Genomic DNA, 18,372 nt, shown 5'->3' with positions numbered 1-18,372 from the left:
TTGCAACAGCTGGAGCCACACTGGTTGGAAAATACTGAGTTAGGTAACAGAACCTAACTGAAGGTTTTCCAACCAGTGTGCCTCCAGCTGTTGCAAAAGTACAACTCCCAGCATGCACGGTCTGTCAGTACATGCTGGGAGTTGTAGTTTTGAAACAGCTGGAGGTTTGCCCCCCCATGTGAACGTACAGGGTACATTCACACTGGCGAGTTTACAGTAAGTTTTCTGCTTCAAGTATGAGCTGTGGCAAATTTTTCACAGCAGCGCAAACTCCTAGCGGTAAATTTACTGTAAACCCGCCAGTGTGAACATACCCTAAAAACACTACACTTACATATAATAAAGAGTAAAACACTACATATACACCCCCTTACACTGTCCCCCTAATAAAAATAAAAAACGTATTGTACGGCAGTGTTTCCAAAACAGAGCCTCCAGCTGTTGCAAAACAACAACTCCCAGCATTTCCGGACAGCCACTAACTGTCCAGGCATGCTGGGAGTTTAGCAACAGCTGGAGGCACCCTGTTTGGGAATCACTGGCGTAGAATACCCCTATGTCCACCCTTGTGCAATCCCTAATTTAGTCCTCAAATGCGCATGGCGCTCTCTCACTTCAGAGCCCTGTCGTATTTCAAGGAAACAGTTTAGTGCCACATATGGGGTATCTCCGTACTCGGGAGAAATTGCACTACAAATTTTGGGGGCTTTTTTTCCTTTTACCCCTTATGAAAAAGAAAAGTTGGGGTCTACACCAGCCTGTTAGTGTAAAAAAAAAAATTTTTTTACACTAACATGCTGGTGTTGTCCTTTACTTTTTATTTTCACGGGAGGTAAAAGTAAAAAAAGACCCCCAAAATTTGTAACGCAATTTTTCCTGAGTACGGAGATACCCCATATGTGGGCGTAAAATGCTCTGCGGACGCACAACAAGGCTCAGGAGTGAGAGCGCACCATGTACATTTGAGGCCTAAATTGGTGATTTGCACAAGGGTGGCTGATTTTACAGCGGTTCTGACATAAACCCCAAAAAATAAATACCCACATGTGACCCCATTTTGGAAACAACACCCCTCACGGAACGTAACAAGGGGTATAGTGAGCCTGAACACCCCACAGGTGTTTGACAAATTTTCATTAAAGTTGGATGGGAAAATGAGAAAAAAAAAAATTTTCACTAAAATGCTGGTGTCACCCTAAATTTTTCATTTTCACAAGGGAAAATAAAAAAAAAAAGCCCCCCAAAATTTGTAACCCCATTTCTTCTGAGTAAGAACATACCCCATATATGGATGTAAAGTGCTCTATGGGTGCACTACAATGCTCAGAAGAGAAGGAGCGCCATTGGGATTTTGAAGAGAAAATTTGTCCGGAATTGAAGGCCACTTGTGTTTACAAAGCCCCCATGGTACCAGAACAATGGACCTCCCCCCATATGTGACCCCACTTTGGAAACTACACCCCTCATGTAATGTAATAAGGGGTACAGTGAGCATTTACGCCCCACAGGTGTCTGACAGAAAATTAAATTTTTCATTTTCACGGATCACTGTTCCAAAAATCTATTTGCACAGCCCACTGTTCCAAAGATCTGTCAAATGCCAGTGGGGTGTAAATGCTCACTGCACCACTTATTAAATTCTGTGAGGGGTGTAGTTTCCAAAATGGGGTCACATGTGGGGGGGGGGGGGGTCCACTGTTCTGGCACCACGGGGGGCTTTGTAAATGCACATGGCCCCTGACTACCATTCCAAACGAATTCTCTTTCCAAAAGCTCAATGGTGCTCCTCCTCTTCTGAGCATTGTAGTTACCCCATAAGTGGACCTGAAGTGCACTACGGGTGACCTTCATACTCAGAACAGATGGGGTTAAAAATTTTGGGGGGTATTTTCTGCTATTAACCCTTGCAAAAATGTGAAATTTGGGGGGAAACACACATTTTAGTGAAAAAAAAATATATATTTTTTTACATATGCAAAAGTCGTGAAACCCGTGTGGGGTATTAAGGCTCACTTTATTCCTTGTTACGTTCCTCAAGGGGTCTAGTTTCCAAAATGGTATGCCATGTGGGTATATTTTGCTGTTGTGGCACCATAGGGGCTTCCTAAATGCGACATGCCCCCCCCGAGCAAAATTTGCTCTCAAAAAGTCAAATATCACTCGTTCTCTTCGGAGCATTGTAGTTCGCCCGTAATGCACTTCATGCCAACTTATGGGGTGCCTCCATACTCAGAAGAGATGAGGTTACAAATTTTGGGGGGTATTTTCTGCTATTAACCCTTGCAAAAATGTGAAATTTGGGGGGAAACACACATTTTAGTGAAATTCTTTTTTATTTTTTTTACATATGCAAAAGTCGTGAAACACCTGTGTGGTATTAAGGCTCACTTTATTCCTTGTTACATTCCCCAAGGGGTCTAGTTTTTAAAATTGTATGCCATGTGGGTAATTTTTGCTGTTCTGGCACCATAGGGGCTTCCCAAATGCAACATGCCCCCCAAAAACCATTTCTGAAAAACGTACTCTCCAAAATCCCCTTGTCGCTCCTTTGCTTCTGAGCCCTCTACTGCGCCCGCCGAACACTTTACATAGACATATGAGGTATGTGCTTACTCGAGAGAAATTGGGCTACAAATATAAGTATACATTTTCTCCTTTTACCCCTTGTAAAAATTCAAAAATTGGGTGTACAAGAACATGCGAGTGTAAAAAATAAAGATTGTGAATTTTCTCCTTCACTTTGCTGCTATTCCTGTGAAGCACCTAAAGGGTTAAAACACTTACTGATTGTCATTTTGAATACTTTGGGGGGTGTAGTTTTTATAATGGGGTCATTTGTGGGGTATTTCTAATGGGAAGACCCTTCAAATCCACTTCAAACCTGAACTGGTCTCTGAAAAAAAGCGAGGTTCAAAATTTTGTGAAAAATTGGAAAAGTGCTGCTGAACTTTGAAGCCCTCTGGTGTCTTCCAAAAGTAAAAACTCGTCAATTTTATGATGAAAACATAAAATAGACGTATTGGAAATGTGAATTAAAAAAATATATATTTTGAATATCCATTTTCCTTACAAGCAGAAAGCTTCAAAGTTAGAAAAATGCAAAATTTTCAAATTTTTCATCAAATTTTGGGATTTTTCACCAAGAAAGGATGCAAGTTACCACAAAATTTTACCACTATGTTAAAGTAGAATATGTCAAGAAAAAACAATCTCGGAATCAGATTGATAACTAAAAGCATTCCAGAGTTATTAATGTTTAAAGTGACAGTGGTCAGATGTGCAAAAAACGCTCTGGTCCTACGGTGTAAAATGGCCTGGTCCTTAAGGGGTTAAGGACCAAGCCCATTTATACCTTAAGGACCCGGCCATGGTTTGAACATCTGACCACTGTCACTTTAAGTTTTAATAACTCTGGGATGCTTTTACCTTTCATTCTGATTCCAAGAATGATTTTCATGACATATTCTACTTTATGTTAGTGGTAAATTTTCACCGATAATTGAATAATTTCTTGGTGAAAAATTCCAAAATTTTATGAAAAAATTGAAAATTTTGCATTTTTCTAAATTTGAAGCTCTCTGCTTGTAAGGAAAATAGACATTCCAAATAAATAATATTTTGATTCAAATACAATATGTCTACTGTATGTTTGCATCATAAAGTTGACATGTTTTTACTTCTGGATGACATCAGAGGGCTTCAAAGTTCAGCAGCAATTTTTCAAATTTTTCACAAAATTTTCAAAATCAGAATATTTCAGGGACCAGTTCAGTTTTGAAGTGGATTTGAAGGTCTTTCTTATAAAAAAAAAAATACCCCATAAATGACCCCATTATAAAAAACTGCACCCCTCAAAGTATTCAAAATGACATTCAGAAAGTTTGTTAACCCCTTTAGGTGTTTCACAGGAATAGCAGCAAAGTGAAGGAGAAAATTCAAAATCTTAATTTTTTACACTTGCATGTTCTTGTAGACCCAGTTTTTGAATTTTTACAAGGGATAATAGAAGAGAAAGCCCCCCCAAATTTGTAACCCAACTTCTCTCGAGTAAGGAAATACCTCAAATGTGGATGTCAAGTGTCCGGTGGGTGCAGTAGAGGGCTTAGAAGGGAAGGAGCGACAATGGGATTTTGGAGAGTGAATTTTGTTGAAATGGTTTTTGGGGGACATGTCACATCTAGGAAGCCCCTATGGTGCCAGAGCAGCAGAACACCCCCACATGGCATACCATTTTGGAAACTACACCCCTCAAGGCACGTAACAAGGGGTCCAGTGAGCCTTAACACCTCACAGGTGTTTGACGACTTTTCGTTAAAGTTGGATGTGTAAATGAAAAATAAAAAAAATTGCAACCCCATCTCTTCTGAGTATATAAATACCCCATTTTAGGACGTAAAATGCTCTGCGGGCGAACTACAATGCTCAGAAGAGAAGGAGTCGCATTTAGCTTTTGGAAAGCAAATTTTGCTGAAATGGTTTTTGGGGGGCATGTCACATTTAGGAAGCCCCTATGGTGCCAGAAGAGCAAAAAAAATAAACACATGGCATACTATTTTGGAAACTACACCCCTCAAGGAACGTAACAAGGGGTACAGTGAGCCTTAACACCCCACAAGTGTTTGACGACTTTTTGTGAAAGTTGGATGTGCAAATGAAAAAAAATTTTTTTGCAATAAAATGCTGTTTTTCCCCATATTTTACATTTTTACAAGGGTTAATAGGAGAAAATGACCCCCAAAAATTTGTAACCCCATTTTTTTCTGAGTATGGAAATACCCCATGTGTGGACGTCAAGTGCTCTGCTGGCGCACTACAATGCTCAGAAGAGGAGGAGCACCATTGAGCTTTTTGAAAGAGAATTTGTTTGGAATCGAACAATGTCCGTTTACAAAGCCCCCTGTGGTGCCAGAACAGTGGACCCCCATATGTGACCCCATTTTGGAAACTACACCCCTCACAGAATTTAATAAGGGCTGCAGTAAGTATTTACACCCCACTGGGGTTTGACAGATCTTTGGAAGAGTGGGCTGTGCAAAAGAAATTTTTTTTTTTCATTTTTACGGATCACTGTTCCAAAAATCTGTCAGACACTTGTGGGGCGTAAATGCTCATTGTACCCCTTATTACATTCTGTGAGGGGTGTTGTTTCCAAAATGGGGTCACATGTGGGGGGTCCATTATGGGGGCTTTGTAAACACACGTGGCCTTCAATTCCGGAGAAATTTTCTCTTCAAAATCCCAATGGCGCTCACTCTCTTCTGAGCATTGTAGTTCGCCTGCAGAGCACTTTACATTCACATATGGGGTATTTTCTTACTTAAGAAATGGGATTACAAATTTTGGGGGCTATTTTCCGCTGTCAAAATGAAAAATTTAGGGTAACACCAGCATTTTAGGGAAATTTTTTTTTTTTTCATTTTCCCATGCAATATTAATTAAAATTTGTCAAACACCTGTGGGGTGTTAAGGCGCACTATACCCCTTGTTACGTTCCGTGAGGGGTGTAGTTTCCAAAATGGGGTCACATGTGAATATTTATTTTTTTGAGTTTATGTCAGAACCGCTGTAAAATCAGCCACCCCTGTACAAATCACCAATTTAGGCCTCAAATGTACATAGTGTGCTCTCACTCCCGAACCTTGTTGTGCGTCCACAGAGCATTTTACGCCCACATATGGGGTATTTCCGTACTCAGGAGAAATTGTGCTACAAATTTTGGGGGGTCTTATTTTCTTTTTACTGCTTGTGAAAATAAAAAGTATGGGAAAACACCAGCATGTAAGTGTAAAAAAAAATTTCTTTTACACTAACAGGCTGGTGTAGCCCCCAACTATTCCTTTTCTTAAAGGGTAAAAGGGAAAAAAGCCCCCAAAATTTGAAGTGCAATTTCTCCCGAGTACGGAAATACCCCATATGTGACCCTAAACTGTTTCCTTGAAATATGACAGGGCTCTGAAGTGAGAGAGTGCCATGTGCATTTGAGGACTACATAGGGAGCGCATAGGGGTGGACATAGGGGTATTCTAAGGGGGTGTATATGTAGTGTTTTACCCTTTATTATGTGTTAGTGTAGTGTAGTGTTTTTAGGGTACATTCACACTGGCGGGCGTTTACGGTGAGTTTCCCGCTAGAAGTTTGCGCTGTGGCGAAAAATTTGCCGCAGCCCAAACTTGAAGCAGAAAACTTACTGTAAACCCGCCAGTGTGAATGTACCCTGTACATTCACATGGGTGGGAAACCTCCAGCTGTTTCAAAACTACAACTGCCAGCATTACTGGCAGACCGTGCATGCTGGGAGTTGTACCTTTGCAACAGCTGGAGGCACACTGGTTGGAAAACCTTCAGTTATCTAACTCAGTATTTTCCAACCAGTGTGCCTCCAGCTGTTGCAAAACTTCAACTTCCAGCATGTACTGATCGCCGAAGGGCGTGCTGGGAGATGTAGTTATGCAACAGCTGGAGGTACTCAACTTCAACTCCCAGCATGCCGAGACAGCTGTTTGCTGTTTGGGCATGCTGGGATTTGCAGTTTTGTAACATCTGGAGGGCTACAGTATAGAGACCACTGTATAGTGGTCCCAGACTGTAGCCCACCAGATGTTGCTAGGCAACTCAGGATCCAGGGAGTCGCATCGCCGTCCTCTTCTTCTGCTGATCCCCGTCCCGATCGCAGCCCGCAGCCTCCACCGATGGGTAAGTGGACTTCGGCGCCCGGTCCCCTTTGGTTTCCCTGTCCTGCCCGGCCTATTGTGGGTGGGCAGGACGGGGAAAATGAAAGTAAACCCTCGCCCCCGATCTGCTATTGGTCGTCGCTCCTTGACGACCAATAGCAGGGATAGGAGGGGTGGCACCCCTGCCACCTCACTCCTATCCCTTCAGGAGGATCGTGGGTGTCATGGACAACCGCGACCCCCCTTATATTCCGGGTCACCGGGTCACCATAGACCCGTTTGACCCGGAATCTGCGCAAATCGCAGATGTGAATACAGTTGCGATTTGCGCTGTTCGCCGACATGGGGGGGTCTAATGACCCCCCTGGGCACTTGCACGGGGTGCCTGCTGATCGATATCAGCAGTCACCCCAGTCCGGTCCTCGCCCGGCGTGCAGCGGGGACCGAAATTCCCACGGGCGTACAGGTACGCCCTGGGTCCTTAAGTACCAGGGACCGAAGGCGCACAGGTATGCCCTGGGTCCCTATGTGGTTAATTGTTACTCGCATGCATGAATTCCTCTCCAAGAGAGGGGTGTGGCCTGACTGTGCAGGCCTCAGCATGACATGCAGTCATCCAGTCACTCCAGGCTACTATGTAACCCACCTCTGTGTTTTAATGCTGCACATGTGCCTCCAGCTGTTGCAAAACTACAACTCCCAGCATGCCGGGACAGGCAACGGCTTTCCAAGCATGCTTGGAGTTGTAGTTTTGCAACGGCTGCAGGCACCCTGTTAGGAAACCCTGCGCTAAATAGCCCAAGCTTTCTCCCTCCCCTGATGCAGGTTCCCCTGCTAATGTGGCTCCCATGCTCAGTGACATTGAACCCCCCCCCCCCCCCCCCCCCCCAACCCCCGCTCTCCAACAGACACTTGTCACACCAGCGCCGACATTTTGCTCAGCACAAGCGCTGCTCTATAGACCCAGGCAGCACTGCTCCCCTGCACTCCAAGGGAGCAGGACTTGCCGAAAATGTACCTGCTGCCGTTGATTACTCTGCTGCCTCCCCACTATGATGCCCGCTCCTCCTAGATGCCTGCACCTGTGGGTGCACGCTGCTCTAAGGATCAATCCAGCCTGAGGGTGAGTGAGTCTGTGGGCCGGCGCTGACTGTGTGTGCGCACTTCCTGCGCTCTTTCACAGCCAGTGCGTGCCGTGCATAAGCTGTATCGCATACAGCGGAGATCGCCTATACTGGAAACCTGCACGCTTTATGGCCGGTATCTGGTATGCTGCAAAATACAGACCAGTCTGTCTGGCTAAAGACAGATGACCCCTAGTGGCGGCTATCTTTAGATTAAATTTCTAGGGAAATTTTTTTTTTTTTAAATAAATGTATATTGTAAAAAGCCATCCTATGACTAGTTCTATAATATATAAAAAGTTTTTAACAATGACAGTGCCTCTTTAAGCAAAAGTCCTTGCACTTGCTTTGAACCTCATCAGGCAGGACAGTGGTCGGGGAACTGGATGTGGGTTCCTATGGATATGATATAAATGTATGTGATGGCAGTAACCTTTAATTGTGCTGGGGAGAGTTATCAAAACATGTGTAGAGGAAGAATGGCACAGTTGCCCATAGAAACCAATCTGATTGCTTCTTCCATGTTTCAGAGGCCTATTTAAAAATAAAACTATTTGGCTGCTATGGGCAACTGCACCACTCTACACAAGTTTTGATAAATCTCCCCCACTCTCACTGTAATGTCCTTGTGTGCCCCATATAAAAATAATGCCTTCTGTGCCTCCATGTACATATAATGCCCTCCTGTTTTCCCATACAGTATGTCACATAACTCACTAAGTACACCCCTCACATTTTTGTAAATATTTTATTATATTTATTTTTCCTTTTAAAATATTTTATTTTTATTGATTTTTAATCATAAACAAATATAACAAATTTAACATTTGCAAAAATGTATAAATGTTTTGAAATCTGGCATTTGATCTATGCTTATTGTTACTCTCCCCCTGGATGTTACTTTATTATGTAAACCTGCACCCACAGATACATCAGCCCTGCCATAATTTTTCTCTCCCTCTCTCCCTCTCCCTCTCCCTCTCCCTCTCCCTCTCTCTCTCTCTCTCTCTCTCTCTCTCTCTCTCTCTCTCTCTCTCTCTCTCTCTCTCTCTCTCTCTCTCTTTTATATATATATATATATATATATAATATATCTCAGCATATCTTAGTGTATAAAGTCTTGCACCTACTATCTGCACTATACTGAATGGCCAAATAATCACTCCACATTTCTGAACTTCGGAAGTGTAATCGTGGCCTCCTTGTTCCCTCTCAGCACATCAACCATGATGACAGTATCCTTACCACCCCTACCACCACCAGTTCCACTAGTGCTATGCTCAGCCACTGCACCCTCCTCCACCACCTCAGCAACATGCTCCAAATGCTGACTGTGATATATTTCCCCCTTGTTGCTCGTGCTATCCATCTGCTTAGCAGTAGGGGGTAGTGATGTCGCGAACATAAAATTTTCGGTTCGCAAACCGCGAACGTCAGCAAAGGTTCGCGAAGCGGGAAAACCGCCATTGACTTCAATGGGCAGGCGAATTTTAAAACTCACAGGGACTCTTTCTGGCCACAATAGTGATTTAAAAGTTGTTTCAAGGGGACTAACACTTGGATTGTGAGTGCCGGAGTGGGATCCATGGCAAAACTGCCATGGAAAATTACATAGTTGATGCAGAGTCTGGTTTTAATCCATAAAGGGCATAAATCACCTATTATTCCTAAATGGTTTCGAATAACGTGCTTTATCCCTCTTTAGGCAGCACATAGAGCCCCCCTTTAGGCATCACATAGTTAGATTCCCCCCTTTAGACAGCACATAGATTCCCCCATGTTAGGCTGCACATAGTTAGAGCTCCCCTTTAGGCAGCACATAAGATTCCCCCATATTAGGCAGCACATAGTTAGAGCCCCCCTTGAGGCAGCACATAGTGGGATTTGAACACAAGGCCCCAGCGCTGCAATGCAACAGTGCTAACCTCTGAGCCACCATGCTACCCTTAGCATACATCTAATATCCACGGTTGCAAAAATGGACAGAGATGTCAGCAGAGAGTACCTGAAAAATTAGGCATGTACACATGCCTGAAAAATTTGGTATTGTTGCAGCCGCTTCTGTAGCAGCGGCCATGAAAATTGCAGCACCATAACAATTGCAGCAGCAGAGGCCAGAAAAATTAGGCATGTACACATGGATGAAAAATTGGGTATTGTCGCAGCCGCATCTGTAGCAGCAGCCAGAAAAATTGCAGCACCACAACAAGTGCAGTAGCAGAGGCCAGAAAAATTAGGCATAGGACGGATGGCGAGCTACTAATGTCCCGTTCCTCGTCCTCAGTGATGTCAGGGAAGGTATAATCTTCTTTCCCCCCCCCCCCCCCCAGCCACGTACAACACCACGGGAACCAGATAGGTTACAAGGAGCACCCTGGGATGCCTGCTGTGGTTGGTTTTCCTCCTCCTCTTCAAAGCCACATTCCTCCTCTGACTCCTCTTCCTCACAATCCTTTTCCAGGTCCAGCAAGCAATGCTGATAAGGCTGTTTCTGGTAGTGATGGTGTCCACAACTCTTCCTCTTCACGCTCATCTACTGCCTGATCCAGCACTCTTCGCAGGGCACGCTCCAGGAAGAAAACAAACGGTATGATGTCGCTGATGGTGCCTTCGGTGCGACTGACCAGGTTTGTCACCTCCTCAAAAGGACCATGAGCCTACAGGCATTGCGCATGATCCTCCAGTAACGTGGCAAAAAAATTCCCAGCTCCACAGATGATGTCCTAGCACCCCGGTCATACAAATATTCGTTGATGGCTTTTTCTTGTTGGAGCAGGAGGTCGAACATTAGGAGTGTTGAATTCCAACGTGTCGGGCTGTCGCAAATCAAGCACCTCACTGGCATGTTGTTTCGCCGCTGGATATCTGACAAGTGCTCCATGGCCGTGTAGGAAAGCCTGAAATGGCCACACACCTTCCTGGACTGCTTAAGGACATCCTGTAAGCCTGGGTACTTGAGCACAAAGCGTTGTACAATCAGATTACACACATGTAACGGCACATGTGTTCCATGCACGGCACATGTGTCAACTTGCCCAACCTCAATGCCGCCAACAAATTTGTTCCGTTGTCACAAACCACCTTGCCGATCTCCAGTTGGTGTGGAGTCAGCCACTGGTCCACCTTTCCGTTCCGGGCTGACAGGAGCGCTGGTGTGGTGTGACTCTACGTTTTGAGGCAAGTCAACCCCAAGATGGCGTGACACTGCCGTATCCGGGATGTGGAATAGCACCTGGGGAGCAGGGGGGGTGCCGGTGATGTGGAGCAAGACGCAGCAGTGGAAGAGGACTCGGCTGAGGAGGTTATGGAAGAGGATGGATTAGGAGGAGTAGAGGAGGTGGCAGCAGGCCTGCCTGCAAGACGTGGCGGTGTCACCAACTCCTTTGCAGACCAGGTATCAGTGGTCAGATGGACCCTTGCCCCTACACTCATGTCAGATTTACTCAGATTTATGGGAATACAGTCGTGTTTTTAAATTGGATAATGGCTCTATACTCCTCACCAACAGCATGTGTAAGGGTGAACCACATACTCTCAGGGGACGTCTCAACACAGAACAGCACTGGACAGGGGTGTCCCCTATCCCCACTGATTTTTATTCTCACCATGGGACCGCTCGTGTAAAATCAGGCGGTCGCCTGATATTGCAAGGATACAGGTAAGGCAGCCTATGCTGATGACCTTTTGTTTTTAATCACCAAACCACGGATTTCCCATCCTGTCCCGAATTATAAGATAAACTATTCTAAATCAGAGGCATTAAATGTAGAAGATGATGATCTTATCAAAATTTATCCACGCTTTCCAATGACTCCCAATTCTAATTCCTCCATCTTTTTTTTTTTTTATGCTCTTGAATCTCTTCAAAATAAGTTTGTATGGGGAGGGAAAGTGGTGAGATTGAAAAGGGCTGTTCTCTGTAGCCCAAAGGCGGCTGGAGGGATTGGCTTTCTGGACATGAGGTCCTATTATAAAGCCGTATTGTTAACACGAGGGGTTGACTGGTGTTGCCATGCTCACAGCAAGCCATGGGTGGTCCTAGAACAATCATTTCCTAAAATCCTGCTTTGCTGTTTGCCTTGTGTCCTACCAACAAAGTACGGCCATTGCGTTTGCCCCCCATTTAGGGTCCCACATTGGGGGCATGCGCAGATAGAAAAAGCAGGGTTTGTTTGTTTCCTACAAATTCCCTTATCACGCCAGTGTTGGGCAGTCCTTCATTCTCCCCGAGCTTGAATGACCCGGTCTTTCAAGCCTGGAAAACAGCGGGTAAATTTCGGGTTGGACATCTTTTGCACGAACAGGATTGGTTGACCAGCTCCGCTTCGATGGAGGTGGTGGACCCATGCCCGCTGGGATAATGGAGGACTGCCTAATTGCGCCATTGTTTGTTGACTTTTCCCTTGCCTTCTGCATTTGTTTCCCTATTAACAGTGATAGAGTTGCTTTGCTCAGGGGATGGCTCCGTGAGACACTCGGTGTCCAGAATTTATGAGGTGTTGATGTTTCCCCTGGACCGGGGACCCCTGAGTTTTATTTCTAAGTGGGAGGTGGACCTACAGATCTCTCTCTGACCCCCATGCAGAGGTCTCACTTTTACACCAGTCCACGATTAGTTCCCGCTCCTAGGAAGCTGGATATAAAATCTTATCTAGGTGGTACAGAGTGCCAACTCAACTTCATGCCATGTGGCCACATGTAGAGTCTGCTTTCTGGCGTTGTGGGGACGCGGAGGGCTTTTTTGGTCATGTCCTCTGTTGACCCAATTTTGAGAGGGGGTAACGCGAATCATTAAGGCTGCGAGATTAGGTCCTAGCGTCCTCCTTTTTCTTTGCGATATATGATAAGCTGGACCTAGTGCTGAGGGAGAAGAGGGGTTTGGGGTGTTTTTTTTTTTCGGGGCCTAACTGGGCATGGGGGGGGGGGGGGGGTTAGGGATTGGGGTTGGTTATTTATATGTCTTCAGGGGGGGGGGGAATAGGGAAGAGAGTGGCGATTATATTTCATCAAGTTGTTGTTGAGAAGATTGCAGTATTGTTTTTTTTCTCTTAAATGGAATGTTTTGTCTTGGATTATTCCTTTATTTATGTTATAAGGGGAGGCCCGTCTGGCCTAGTGTACCACCCTTTTGGAGACTAAAAAGTTACATAAAGAAAAAAAAAGAGATGATAGCTGCAGATGACGTAACACACCTGAAGGACGGCGGATGAACCCTTTGGATCATAGGAGCACAGGAAATGTTAAGACATACCTGTGCATTGGACTACTAAACAGGCAGGAGGGATTGGCTGATTGTCTGGCACCTAATGATGAGTTAATCTACCTAGGGCATGTAAGACCGGGAGGACCACGAGGAAGGGTGTTGCCTTATTATCCTCCTGAGGACAGTGCTGCTGCACCGAAAACTAGTAGAGGGGGGCAATATTATTGGTTTTAATTCACAATACAGCAATCATAGAACGGCGACTGCAGAACCCAGTACCTAATATTTGTGGGTATATCCCAACTGTAAATACATAAATAAATGGAGCAGTCCTGCCATGCTAGGGGTATAAGATGAAAGATGAAGAATAGAATATTAAAGAGATAGTAGATGAAGATGTCAAATATTAAACATTTATTAGTAGGGATCGACCGATTATCTGTTTGGCCGATATTATCGGTCGATAATCACGCTTTTGGGCATTATCGGTATCGGCAATTACCTTGCCGATAAGCCAATAATGCCCCGCCCCCACCGCACCGCGACCGCCCCTCCCCCGACCCGCCGCACCGCGACCGCCCCCCCGACCGCACCGCCTCTGCCCCATTGCCTCCCCCATCCCCAGTTTTATAATTACCTGTTCCCGGGGACCACGCTACTTCTGGCTCCTGCTGCGTCCTGCGTTACGCTGTGCGCAATGACGAGTGACGTGACGTGCGCGACGTGACGTCACCGTCAGTGCGCACAATGACAGCTTAGGAGGACGCCACCGGAGCCAGATGTAGAGTGGACCCCGGCCCCAGAAACAGGCAATTATAAAACCGGGGATGGGGAAGGCAATGGGGCCGGGGCGGTGCGGTGGGGGGTGCGACGCGGTGGGTCGGGGGGGGGGGGGGGGCGGTCACGGTGCGGTGCAGCGGGGCGGTCGCGGTGCGACGGGTCGTGGGGGCGGTCGTGGGGGGGCGGTGGAGGTGATAGGACTCAGGACCCTGGGACTGGCAGGGGGAGAGAAGCGGGTGTCGGCGGCGGCCTATGGCACCGCAAAAGCCACTGCAGTTCATTGATTTAAAGCGCCCGCTTTAAATCAATGATCTGCAGCGGTGTCGCAGGGGGGATAAATAGCCGATAATTTATACAGGAATATCGGTATAAGTTATCGGCTATCGGCACTAACCTCCACCGATTATCGGTATCGGTCGCTATCGGTCGATCCCTATTTATTAGATTACATTAATTACAATAGTTTCATAGTGAGGTCCTCGGCAGGGCCCTTGCTTCGGACGACACACAAATAATATTAACCATATATAAAAAAATTAGTAAAATACAATTGGGGCTAATATTGCACTAAAGGGATATATGGGACAGAAGGTGTCAAGTAATAGTCCAGGGGATGACGGTGACCTATCTCTGTGGATGATAGGTAATGAAAGTAATAGTCTTGTAATAGTCACATAGCATACATAGCGCTGATACGGTTAATCCACAGTAGTTTGGGCACTCGGCGGCGCTGTAGGCTTTCAGAAATTAGACCACTTTCCCTGTCTGCGCAGGGTTTGCTTAAAATAGATGCGCGTAATAGTACTGCAGGCGTATCAGGTTATATACAGTTGTGCAAGATGCGCTCTCCTATACCCCGGCGGCATGGGGACAAAATAAAAAAACTATGTGCCTCTTACCGGCTCCTCTGAATTCTAATGCCCGTGTCAGCGCTGGAGGTCCTCCGGTGCCTGCCATCTGTGACCTGGCAGCATGGGGAAACAGGAGCAGGAGATGGATGGAGGTCCGGTGTGAGATGCCGTTGCTGGCTGTAGCGCTGGGAGCGGGTGCTGTCTGTGGCTGATCAGCGGTGACTGTTCGGGACTCTGCTGTGGTAATAGAATGCTCTGATGTGTCCCGGTCTCTGTGCAAGTAAGCAGTCTGCACCAGACGCGTTTCGGGGAGCCACGGTAGGGATAAAAGACTGAATCAGTCTTTTATCCCTACCAGTTTCTTCTGCTTCCACATGAATTTAGAGAACAGAGGCAGTATAGAGGCAAAAAATGCTTCCAGCAGGGCTATTGGGTCCACGTGCATCCTATACGTGAGTTTCAGGAGAACATAACATTGAAGCCATGATAGGAGGGGGATATCTTACTCCTCCAGTAAGGATGGTATGTCATGTAAAAGTGGTTTGTAGTTGGCATCATAGAGAGTGCCCATCTCTGCTGTGATGTGGACACCTAGATATTTGAGGGAAGTGGGAGCCCAGGCAAACTGAGACTGAGATTTGAGCATGGAGGCTTTAGAAGATGGGAAGGAGACATTCAGAAGCTCCGATTTTGAAATATTTACCCCAAAATCAGCAAAAAATTTAACCAGGCAGGGCAGACTACCAAGAGGATCCATCTGGAGGAAAAGGAGGTCATAAGCAAAATCTAATGCTTATAACTCCCGTTGGGGCTTGGGAAAGCCTTTGATGGAATCCAGTTGGCGAACCCCCTGAAGAAGTGTCTCCATCACTAAAATAAAAAGTGTAGGGGAGAGCGGGCAACACTGCCTGGTTCCGTTGGTAATCGGAAAGGGGGTCGTGATCAAGTCTTTGATAAGTAAAGAGGCAGAGGGTTGAGAATATAAGGACATAACAGCTCATATAAAGGAGTCGGGGAAGAGGAATTTCCTCAGGGTAGCAGTCATGAACAGCCTGTCAACTCTGTCGAAGGCCTTCTCGGTGTCAACACCGAGGAGGACCAACGGCAGGCGAGCAGAGTGGGCATGAGAGCTGGCTGTGTTTAATTTAGACCTATTTGTGCAACCCTCCCTCCCGGGTACAAAACCATACTGCTCCTCGCAAATGAGGTGGGATAGAAATTTCTTGATGCGGAGGGAGAGCAGTTTGGCCCAGATTTTAAGATTAAGGTTTAGGAGGGAGATCGGGCGATAACTCCCGCACTCCCTCGGGTCCTTGCCTTCCTTGGCCAGTAACGTAATGTTACATAGTTAGTACGGTAGAAAAAAAGACATATATCCATCAAGTTCAACCAGGGAATTAAGAGGTAGGTGTGTGGCGCGATATTGGGGAAGGGATGGGATTTTATATTTCTTCATAAGCATTAATGTTGTTATTTTGTTCCAGGACTGTATCTAATCCTGTTTTAAAGCTGTTAATTTTTCCTGCTGTGACCAGTTCCTGAGGTAGACTGTTCCATAAGATCACAGTTCTCATGGTAAAGAAGGCGTGTCGCCTCTTGAGACTAAACTTTTTCTTCTCCAGACGGAGGGAGTGCCCCCTCGTCCTTTGGGGGGGGGGGGGGGGGGGGGTTTAACCTGGAACAGTTTTTCTCCATATTTTTTGTATGGGCCATTAATATACTTATATACGTTTATCATATCCCCCCTTAAACGTCTCTTCTCAAGACTAAACAATTGTAACTCCTTTAATCGCTCCTCATAGCTAAGATGTTCCATGCCCCATATTAGTTTAGTCGCGTGTCTCTGCACCCTTTCCAGCTCCACAGTGTCCCTTTTATGTACAGGCGACCAAAACTGAAAAGCATATTCCAGGTGAGGCCGTACCAATGCTTTATAAAGGGGGAGTATTATGTCCCTGTCCCTCGAGTCCATGCCTCTTTTTATACATGACAATATCCTGCCAGCCTTGGAAGCAGCAGCCTGACATTGCATGCTATTCTGTAGTCTGATCTACAAGTACACCCAGATCCTTCTCTGCCAGTTTAATCCCCCCTAAGACATACGACGCATGCAGGTTATTAGTACCCAGATGCATAACTTTACATTTATCCACATTGAACCTCATTTGCCAAGTGGATGCCCAGACACTTAGTCTATCCAAGTCATCTTGTAACTTATGCACAACCTGCTGGTGTTGCCTCATACTTCATTTTCACAAGTGGTAAAAGGAAAAAAAGACCCCCAAAATCCGCAAGGCAAACTCTCCCGAGTACGGAAACACCCCACATATAGGCGCAAAACGCTCCGCGGGCGCACAACAAGGCCCGGGAGAGAGAGCCCACAGCGCAAACCCGAAGCCCAAATTGGTGACCCGCACAGGTATGCTTCTAGATAGGGATCGACCGGTATTGATTTTTTAGGGCCGATACCGATAATCTGTGGAGGTTAGGGCCGATAGCCGAAAACTTATACCGATATTCCGGTATAACTTATTGGCTATTTATTAGACACCATACACCCGCCCCCGCGCACGACACCGCTGCAGATCATTGATTTAAAGCGGGCGCTTTAAATCAATGAACTGCAGCGGCTTTTGAAGTGTCAGAGACCACCGCCGCCACCCGCTCCTCTCCCTCTGCCTGTCCGGGGGTCCTCCTGAGTCCTATCACTGCGACCGCCGCACCCCCCACCGCACCGCCTCGGCCACATTGCCTCCCCCATCCCCGGTTTTATAATTACCTCTTCCCGGGGCCCGGGGTCCACACTACATCTGGCTACGGTGGTGTCCTCCTGAGCTGTCACTGTGTGCGCTGACAGTGAGGTCGCGTTGAGGACGTCACTCGTCATTGCACAGCGTAACACAGGACGCAGTAGGAGCCAGAAGTAGCGTGGACCCCGGGCCCGGGAACAGGTAATTATAAAACCGGGGATGGGGGAGGCCATGGGGCCGGGGCGGTGCGGTGGGGTGCGGTTGGGGGCTGCGGCGGGTGGTGCGGGGGGGGCCATTATAGGATTGTCGGCAAGGTAATTGCCGATAACGCCCAAAATCGTGAATATCGGCCGATAAAATCGGCCAAACCGATAATCGGTCGATCCCTACTTCTAGAGAAGTAGAGATTGCTTAGGGAGAGGGGTACCCTGGAACAGTGAGGAGGACAGGATTTGTGAGATGGGGGTAATAAGATATCTTGAAACTTCTTGTAATAAAGTAGTCGTAGTCTGTCTGGACTAGGGCTTTTTCCGGGGGGGGGGGGGGGAGGAGAGCACTACTTTTACCTCTTCTGGTGTAAAAGGGGTGAGAAGCTCTGCAGACATGTCCTCATGCAGTTGAGGAAGAGATGGAACTTTAAGGAACTGCTCAATCAGCAAATTTCGCTCATTCACATTGGATGGGGGACTTTTATCGTTCAGGTTGTACAATTTGGAGTAGATCCGCTGGAAAGCAACAGCAATGTCTGGTGTGAAGGTGCTAAGAGCGCCACCAGTGGTTCTCACCTCATGAATGTGTTGCTTATTGTCATGAGCATAGATGCGGTGCCTGAAATGTAAGTATGCTTTGGATGATTTATGGTTGAGATGTGTAAGAAGTTTTTCTCAGAGGAAGCATAGTTCTTTCTGGGTGTCTGCTGTATGTGAGGCTTTGTGGATCCTCTCCAATGCACCTATTTGTTGCAAAAGGGAGTCAGTCTCATGCTGGCTAGCT

General features: G+C 46.3%; 1 protein-coding gene across 7 annotated transcripts in view; it reads right to left on the bottom strand.

Annotated features, from left to right (window-relative positions):
• LOC130294838 (death-associated protein kinase 2-like) overlaps positions 1 to 18,372 on the bottom strand; it is a 318,537-nt gene that overhangs the window by 276,656 nt on the left and 23,509 nt on the right. The window lies entirely within an intron of this gene.

This window comes from Hyla sarda, chromosome 11, assembly GCF_029499605.1.
Source record: "Hyla sarda isolate aHylSar1 chromosome 11, aHylSar1.hap1, whole genome shotgun sequence".
NCBI classification, from domain to species: domain Eukaryota; kingdom Metazoa; phylum Chordata; class Amphibia; order Anura; family Hylidae; genus Hyla; species Hyla sarda.
The sequence above is the reverse complement of the archived record's forward strand: the minus strand, read 5'-3'. Positions and strand labels throughout refer to the sequence as shown.